Genomic DNA, 10,090 nt, shown 5'->3' on the forward strand with positions numbered 1-10,090 from the left:
TGACCAGAACTCCAGTTAGGCTACTCTGTATTAGAGTTCGGGACCGTTACCGTAGCCTTACCGTAGGCTTTTAGATATAAAATGATTCAGCAGTGGTTTTGGTTGCAGGCGGACACACCCAAGGTTGACACCCAGAAATGTCCCGAACATTCAGAAATAAGAAAATCTAGGCACCAGGCAGGCTCTCTGCAGACACAGACACTGTCACAGACAACCAATAGGCCATAAGTAATGATTGAGTAAGATAATTCTTGGATGAGTTTATGCTATTTCAAGGGGGAAAATCCTGCTCAGTATGCCTTTAAAGTGTGATGTAAAAAAAGAAGCAACATCACAACTCTGCCAAAGGGACTCCTGAAGCAGGTTGTTTGATCCTTCCTGAATCAGGGTGTATTCAGCAAGAGAGACGGGGAGAGCCTCCTCTGAGGTGGAGTTACTGTCAGGTCCAGCAGAGAGCACAGTGACTTTTGTTCCCTCACAACATTCAGGCTGATGCAGGACGGTGACAGAGCTTTCAGCAGTGGCCTCAGTCTGTGCACAAGAGTTGACCGTTTCCCTCTTGATGATAAAAGGACATTGTTCTTCCTCCTTCTCCAAGTCCTGGAGGAACATCATCAGTTTAGAATCAGCTCTGATGATTGGCTCCCATTCATCAAGATGATCTTGAGTAGGGGCATGGTGGGCAGCGCAGGCAGCCATAAATGTAGAACTCACTGATGAGGAAGCATAGATGTGCTTTTCACCACGTTCCTCCTCCTCCAGGAGGACTGAGAGGAACTGCATCAGGTGAGAATCAGTGCTGACTAGTGGTTCCCATTTATCAAACTGGTCCAGAGTCGGCCCATGCTGTGGGGAGCCGTCAACTACAAATCTAGAGAGATGTGATGAAGCGTAGAGGAGCTCCTCACCAAATCCCTCCTTCTCCAAGTCAAAGTGGGATTTGACCAGTGGCTCCCACTCATCCAGGCAGCCCAGAGTAGATCCACAGGGTGAGCAGCAGTCAGACACAAATCCAGATGTGTCACCTGAGGGAGCATAGAGGTATCTCTTTCCAACTGCCTCCAGCTGGTAGTCATCCTCAAAACCAAAGGGGGAGTGCTGAAGCTGCCTCAGTCTCTCAATGAGTTTGATGTCATCAGTCACTGGAGCCTCAACAAGGCGGAGCAGGTTAGACTGAGCCTCAACATGCTGAGCTGGGTGGATGGATGCTCCAGCATCTACAGCTGTGTCCTCAGTCATGAGAGGAGACTCTTTCTCTGTGGGAGGAAGGTCTCCTTTGTCCATATCCAAGAGAAGTTTGTATGCTGATGAAGCTGTGCTGGCTATTGGTTCCCATATACTGAGGCTCTCAAATCCACAAGCAGGTTTGGAGCCGAGACCAACAGCAGACTGAGGTGAAAGGTCACAGTCGAGCTCAGCAGGAACTCCAGAGAAACTAGAGGCTTCAGCATAAAGGTACTGCTCCTTATTCAGGACTTTCGCAAACATGCAGTTGACGTTTTCATGGCGATCGTCATTAAGGGCATTGAGTCGAGCGACCATTTGCATGGATGCTGAAAGAAATGCAATGGCAACATCTTAATAATCAAATAACCATGAGGCCACCTGATGTAGCTTCATTCAAGGTCAACATGCTTCATCATAGCTTCATCTTATGCCTTTCATCATAGTTTTGTTTCAACAACAAATCTAACTGTGAATTTACAATGTAAATCAAACTAAGGAAGAACTGGGGACAAATGCAAATCCTTCAACACAAACAACTAGTCTATCCTGACTGTCTGTCTCTTGTTTCTGTTCAGCAAAATCCTCTGTACTAATCTTTGTCTGTTAAATAATAAAATTATAAATACATGTGGCTTACCAAGATGGAAATCACTCTCCATGTTTTCCTTTCTAAAAGGTAGATATTGTTGATGTTTCTCCAAATGAATGCAATGTGAGTTTTCTGTCTCAATGTGCAGGTGAACAGCGATCAGAGATGAAACTGTGAGTCTGAGTCTGTTCAGGACAATCGCTCCTTTATGACACTGACATTCTAAATTCTCTGAACTCTGCTGCATTCTGTCCAGCTGCATTATGATTCATCAGATGAAGCTCAGGCTCCAGTAGACTTTGATGACAGAGATGTCTTGCATTGTACATGGTTTATAAACTAGACATGATTAAAAAACACATAACTGAATATTTGGAATTTGTAAGATACCCTATTTTTTATCTATTATCTATAACATCTATTTAATTATTGCTAATTCCTATTGCATTTTCACTGTTTAAAGCCACAGATTAGCTCACTCTAATCTGACCTACTATCAGATCTGTGGGGATACTTTAGGAAAATAAAAAGAAAAGTTATTCATCTTCAATTCAGCTTTTCAGATATAGAATTTCTTTTTTCCAGAACAACCTGTGCATCAACCCATGTCGTTAATAGAAACAGAAATAGGCGTAAAGAGACACTGTGAAAACCGTTTATTCACTAGATTCATTCTATATGTATGACTTTTGCATTTTTATATATCATTTTGTTTTTCATAGTCCAATCATGGGATGCCTTTCTCTGGAGGATGCTTACTCACTGAAAAGCACCCATGCCAGTACACACAAACACAGAAACACATAGGCCTACACATACACACACACTCAGCCATTCTGTCTCTTTCTTAGAAATGCTGAGTTGTCCTTTCCATTTCCGTGGTGTGTGTGTGTGTGTGTGTGTGTGTGTGTGTGTGTGTGAGAGAGAGAGAGAGCGAGAGGGCAGAGGGTTAATCCTGTTGGCTGTGAATGCTCCTCAACCTGCTGCCCTCCTGGGACAAGCTGCCAGGCATGACAGCACAGACTAAGCACATTTCAGTGTGTGTGTGTGTGTGTGTGTGTGAGAGAGAGAGACAGACAGTGAGAGAGAGGTTAGGTTTGAACACATTTGAAGTGAATGGTTTTCCCTGTTTCTTTTCACATAAACCTGTTGTTTCAGTCAGTCCTCTTGTTTCCTCATGTATAGGGCCTTTAAATTAGGGTTCCACCAATATGTGTTTTTGAAGGCTGATATTTTTGTATTGAAGCTGCCAATAACCGATATTTTGTGCCAATATAAATAATAAATAATATAATAAAAAAATCCCAGTGTTTCCCACAGAATTGTATTCTTGTCAGGGTTGAAATCCTCTGAAATAACATTCAGACCATCGTGGGACACTAAAACTCTCTATTGAAACCCCAACATATTCATACACACGTGCATCTGATTAACATTAGAATCAATTCAGTTTGAAATCTTCACAGTGTAGTATTGATCAATTCTACAATAAATATGTAATCAATCAAACTGCATCATATCCATCATATCAGAGGTGGGCGACACTGACTGAACCAGATCTGATTTTAAATTAAAAGTTGGCCAATATTGGGCCAGTATATTGGTCTAATCCTACTTTACACCATAAAATGCAACTGCAAATGGTATAAAGAGAAACACATCAAATAGATAATTCAATGGCTCCACTGTAGATGACAGTTTTCCTCAGGCTTTGTGTGGGAGACAGCTGGACTGCAGTGGGTCAGTATCTGGTGTTGTGAGGCTGGACTCTGCTGCCACAACCAGCCTAATGCCAACAACCAGCCACACACAGATAAGCTGGTAAGACACCGCTCTGGGCTGATAGAACTAATCCTAATAATAAACAGCACACACACACACACACACACACAGCTGTTGTCATTGGAAACTTCATTGTAACTCCAATTTTGGTGATTTCCACGTCTTAAACTGAAGGATGTTTTAATGTCAATTAAAGGATTACAAGGTTCCTCGATGGCTTGAGAAAATTCTACAACGCTTGGGTGGCGGTAGTCAAAATAAATAGAAACACTAATAGAAACCACAGCGATCTTGACTGCTTGGATGTTAGACTGGTTGGACTGGTTGGGAAAATGTAGGGAAAAGTGGAAAGAGGAAAGTGAATAAGTAATGTTCTCTCCTGTTGATGTTCCCTTAAGCAAGGCACTGAACCCCAGCTGCTCCAGTACAGCTGCTCAGTGACTGACAGAAGAAGACTGCTGTTGTACTGGGCAGCTCCCAGTGTGAATGTGTGGAACTGTATGGCATTGGTGAAAAAGAGCATGGAGCTCAGTCAACTTTCCCTGGATAAGTAATGAAATGAAACCCATTCAAAATCCATTTGGATAAACTCAAAAACTGCATGGTCATCAAGCAAAAGACAAGGCTATGTTTCTTAGTTCCTGAAATGTGCAAGGTTTACAGTGTTTTGGAGGCTATATCAGTATGGTCATTATGATGTGTGAGAAAATGAGAAGTAACTGAGATTTTTTTTGAAAGAAAATTTGGCCAAACCTCCAGTGACAGGATATAAATGTTGAAGGTGTTCAGTGTGTGTTCAGTGTGTGGGATGGGAGAGGAGGCCCGTCTTCCCAGCGGTCCTCCATCACCATCCGGGTGTCTTGATGCTGCACCTTCTGTCAGGCTGAGTAAAGCACTATTGATCACCTTGAAAAAAAAGACTGGATAGCTCCCTGCGGAGCCCTGCATACCTGAGCACTGATGACAGCAGACAGGAGACAGACAGGAGAGTGTGTGTGTGTGTGTGTGTGTGTGTGTGTGTGTGTGTGCGTGCGTGTGTGTGTGTGAGAGTGTTTGTGTTTGTTCTTGTATTTCTATCTTCATGAAGACCAAATGTCCTCACAAGGAAATCATCCAAAGTGACGACTTTTTGCTGCTCCTCAATTTTTTAAGGGGCTGGTTTGGGTTTGAGATTAAAATTAGGATTACGGTTAGGTGTAGCATAGGGTTAAGGTTAAAATTAAGGTTAGTTTAGGGGTTAGGGTTTTAAGGTTAGGGTTACAAATTCTGATTACTGTAGGTTTAGGTCAGGACAGTGGTTCTCAGCCGTGTCATGTCCCTTTGTACGTTTTGAGAATTACCAATATTTTTTTCACAGTAGCTACCATAGCTAGCTAGCTAGCTAGCTACGGTAGCTTGATCCCTTTGGAGGAGATGGAACATTCCAACTAGCTAAACGTCTGCCGGGTAATGTAGTTTGGTAACTAATTTTGTCGTTCATGTAAATAATACTGAATGGATTTTTATGAAGTTAAGCCAAGTGAGATGTGTTGATGCTTCCTATAACATATTTCAAAATCAAAGCCATATGCTTTTTAGATTACTTATATGAAGTAACCTCCCATTCATTGACAGAGGGTAAAGTCAACCCTAGGGTTGACGGAAATTACGTCAAATTTGGTTCCCTATAAATCTATTTCCGACTTAAAGTTAAAGTTTCTCTTAGTTGGGGACTCCATCGTCAGGTTTGTTGACATTCCAAATGGAATTACATACTGTTGGCCTGGTGCCAAAATTCTGGACATGGTTAAACTCATCCCTGTTCTTACTGACATCCACCCAACTGCCCATACTATTATTGTTCATGTGGGCACAAATGACATTAGACTTAAGCAGTCAATTAAGCTCCAACAGGACTATGAGACACTAACTGATACTATTCAGAGCCTTGGAAAGCTCTGTATTCTATCAGGCCTGATTCCCTCTCAGAGGAAAAGTTGTGAGAATTTCAGTCGTCTCTTCAGTGCTCACCAATGGCTATTGAACTTTTGTATTGCCACTGGAATTGGGTTTGTTAATAATTTTGATTATTTCTGGACCCATAAGGACCTGTACAAGAGAGATAACCTTCATCCAAACCACAGAGGCACCAGACTGCTCACCAGAAACATTGTCCTCCATTTGCAGTCCCTATGATGTATTGGGAGGATAGGTAGCACCAGTAATATCCCCCACCCCAATGACCCACAGACTGTATCCCTATCCCATCCCATCATGCCTATTCAAGTTGTTGAAGGTAGGCGATCCCATTTTATTACTCAGAAAGCTGTACACAGGTCAGCCAACCATCAAAATCTGACTCAGATTAACGCCTCTCTCTCACAGACTGTAGTCTCAGCTACTGGGCTGAATGAGACAACTTTAAAACTGGCTTTATAAAATGTGAGATCTTTAACAGGAAAGGCTGCGCTGGTTAGTGACCTAATTACAGATCATAAGCTGGACATATTACTTTTAACTGAAACTTGGCTGGACTCTAGTGGTAGTTTTACACTAACACACTAACTAACTAGGTCTGATAGGAGAGGTGGAGGTGTAGCAGCACTCTTCTCTGATATGTTTTTATGCAGGCAACTCACTTTTGGTGAGTACACTTCATTCGAATACCTTGCACTGACACTGAAATGCACAACTCCTGCCTTATTAATCATAGTGTATCGACCGCCAAAAACAACCAGCACTTTTATTGATGAATTCAATGACCTGTTGTCCCAAACTTCCTTAGATTTTGATTTTATATTGATTTCTGGTGACTTTAATATCCATGTAGATAACACTGGAGACTACTATTCTAGAAAGCTAAACAACCTGCTGGAGGCCTTTGGTTTCTCTCAGCATGTAACTGGACTCACTCATAACCTGGGCCATACCTTAGACTTAATTATGTCCAAAGGAGTTAATGTCCTTTCCGTGTCAGCACTTGACGTTGCTTTATCAGACCATTACTGCACCTTTTTCGAAATCAGTCTTGATCCTGTAAGGGTCAACTCTGTCAAAACTGTCCAGAAACGGTACCTGCCTGCTAACTCAGCTGATAGCTTTGCTACCAAATTCTGTAATGTTGTAATGTCTAATATGTCATCGCCTTTAATCAAGGTACTAAACTGGTTTTAGATGACATTGCTCCTGTTAAAATCAAAGTGTTGTCTGATAAAAGTAAAAGTCCTTGGCTAACAGATGAATTGATAAGGAGGAAGAAACGGGACTGCAGAAGGGCTGAGCGTAAATGGCGTAAAACCCAGCTTCTAGAGCATCTTGATAGTTACAAAAATCTATTAATTAGTTATAACTCAGAAATTAGAAAAGCAAGGCAAGCATATTTTAAAAATATAATAAACAATAATACACACAATTCAAGGGTTCTCTTTTCTACTATAGATAAACTTTTAAATAACTCCAGAACTTCAATTCCAGGTGATTTTATTTCTATTTTTATTTGTGTGAGGATTTTGCAGCCTCCTTTCACAACAAAATAATGATTATTAGGTTAAATATTCCCATAATCACTCGTGCTCCTCCTACCCTGCCTCCTTCTCAATTCACTACTATTTTAACAAATTTTGCACCAGTCAGTGCTGATGATCTTGGACCGGTGGTTCAGAGTCTTAACTGTTCCACTTCTTCCCTTGATCCCATTCCCACCTCCTTTTTTAAAAGCGTTTTTAACTGTTTATCTAAGGATATTTTAACCATTGTAAACACCTCTTTACAATCTGGTATTTTTCCTAGCTCACTCAAATCTTCAATTGTTAAACCACTTTTAAAGAAGCCCACTCTAGATCCATCTATTATCTATAACTGCAGACCAATCTCTAACCTCCCGTTCCTAAGCAAAATTATTGAAAAAGTCGTCCACAAGCAGTTAATCGACCACCTGGCAACCAACAAAATACAGGATCTCTACCAATCCGGTTTTCACCCAAACCATAGCACAGAAACAGCCTTGGTCAAAGTTATTAATGACTTAAGAATAAATAGTGACAATGGTAGAGTTTCTATTTTAGTATTATTGGATCTAAGTGCGGCATTTGACACTATCGATCATGATATTTGAATGGAGAGGCTTGAGAGGTGGGTTGGCATATCTGGGTCAGCACTGGACTGGTTTTATCATACCTGAAAGGACGTGATTTTAGTGTTTGTCTTGGGAATTTTAGCTCCAAAAAATTTTTTTATCTCATGTGGTGTTCCCCAGGGGTCAATTTTAGGCCCATTATTGTTTAGTTTGTACTTGTTGCCTCTGGGCTAACTTATCAAGAAACACAATGTGTGTTACCATAATTATGCTGATGACAGGCAACTATATATTTCCCTGTCCCCCGATAACCTGAGCCCTATTGACACACTATCAGAATGTATCAAGGATATTGATAACTGGATGTCTAGCAATTTTTTACAGTTAAACAGTGACAAGACGGAAATCCTGGTTATCGGGGCAAAGGCTAACAGACAGGAAATCTCTTTTAAATTGTCACAACTGTCTCTGGAAAGTGTCACACAGGTCAGAAACCTTGGCGTCATCCTGGACGCTGACCTCACTTTCCAGAGCCACATTAGCAGCATAATTAAAACCGGATTTTATCATTTAAGAAATATCACGAAGGTAAGGAGCTTTTTATCCTAGGAGGACGCTGAAAAACTCGTGCATGCTTTTGTTTCCAGTCGGCTAGACTACTGTAACGCGCTGCTCACAGGAATACCTAAAAAGCATCTCAATCGACTGCAGCTACTCCAGAATGCAGCTGCTAGAGTTTTAACTAGAAAAAGGAAATACGACCATATAACACCTGTGCTGAGGTCGTTACACTGGCTTCCAGTTAATTTTAGAATTGATTTTAAAATTTTAACGCTCGTTTTTAAGGCCCTACATGGTCTGGCACCCCAATATCTCTCTGACATGCTTGTGAGCTATGAACCAGCTAGACCCCTCAGGTCATCTGGAACAGGCCGTCTGGTTATTCCCCGGGTCTCCACGAAAATTGGCGAAACTGCTTTTAGCTTTTATGCTCCAAGCCGCTGGAACATCCTACCCAATCATGTTAGGTGTGCTCCAACGCTATCGTCTTAAAAACTAAACTGAAAACATTCCTTTTTAGCTGCGCCTTTCAGTAGTCTGGTTTGCTGGTCTTAACTATTATTTCATTTTATTTTATTCTTACTTTTTTAATGGTTTTAATTCACGTCTTATTATTTTTACTGGTCGGTTGCTGGTTAATTATTTTATTTTATTCCTACTTTCTTAATGGTCTTTAACTCACATGTATTATTTATGTGTTTATTTTAATTGTGTTTATTTATGTCTAATGTTTTATTTTGTACACTATCCACATAGTTTTTGTGGCTGTAACTTCCGTGGTAGCTCACGCTCTGTAAAGCACATTGTGCTTCCACCTGGAATGAAATGTGCTATATAAATAAAGTTTTGCTTGAAAGAGTAACTAAAGTTCACCCAAATCTGTGGTGAAGCTTGACACCTAATGGTGAAAAGTAGGGTACTGAACCGGCCATCTGCTGGTCTTTGGTGCCAGGTGATGTCACCTTCTATAGAGTACAACAGGTGGTGACATCACCTGGCACCAAAGATCAGCCAATAACAGATGGCCAGTACCCTACTTTTCACCAGTAGATGTCAGGCTTCACCAAAAATGTGGGTGGGGTTTAGTTAGGCTACTCTTTAAGAAAAACCAAAGAAAGGATACAACCTAAGTTCAAACTGAGCCATTTATTGCAACTTGTCCATGTTTAGCCTGTTGTCATTTGTGTTTACATTGACAGTCAATAGCCAGTGGTGCTTGGGGTTGAGGGGAAAAAAAATCAAACAAAAAATGAATAAATAAATAAATAAATAAGAAATACAATTATAGGGATTTTTATTTTTTTAAAAAAGAGATTTTTCTTCTCATTAAATTGGTTCTGTCCCCTCCGCAGTTCTCCAGTGCCTCCCCTAGGGGGCGAGACCAACCAGTTGAGAAACACAGGGTTAGTTGTTGGGAAATTAATGTACAGGAGTGAATGGAAGGTCCTCACAAGTAATACAACAAGTGTTTGTGTGTGTGTGTGTGTGTGTGTGTGTGTGTGTGTGTGTAGATGAGCACAACCCAGTGTGTATGTACAGCAGTCACTGTGACAGTTACAAAATAGACCCAGGTCACAATGTCATAATCACCATATTACGAATTGAGTGGAGAGTCCCACTGTGCCTCTCAAAAGCAAATCTGACATCCTGCTAACGTGCCGTTACATTACCTGCTTACTGTAGAACATCGCGCGGCGTCTGGAGACGCTCTGCGAGACTCCGGGCTGAAAGTGGGTCGACAGCTCTGCAGAGAGCCAAACAGGGAAAAAGAAGGAAATTGGAGCTTAGAAATCTGTGAAACAAGTTTTCCCCGTAAGGGAAGATGTGATCACATCAAACACAAGGCTGTAGCTTCCCCTCTTCACTCTATGGGGAGT

This window comes from Centroberyx gerrardi, chromosome 1 (genome assembly GCF_048128805.1).
Source record: "Centroberyx gerrardi isolate f3 chromosome 1, fCenGer3.hap1.cur.20231027, whole genome shotgun sequence".
NCBI lineage: Eukaryota > Metazoa > Chordata > Actinopteri > Beryciformes > Berycidae > Centroberyx > Centroberyx gerrardi.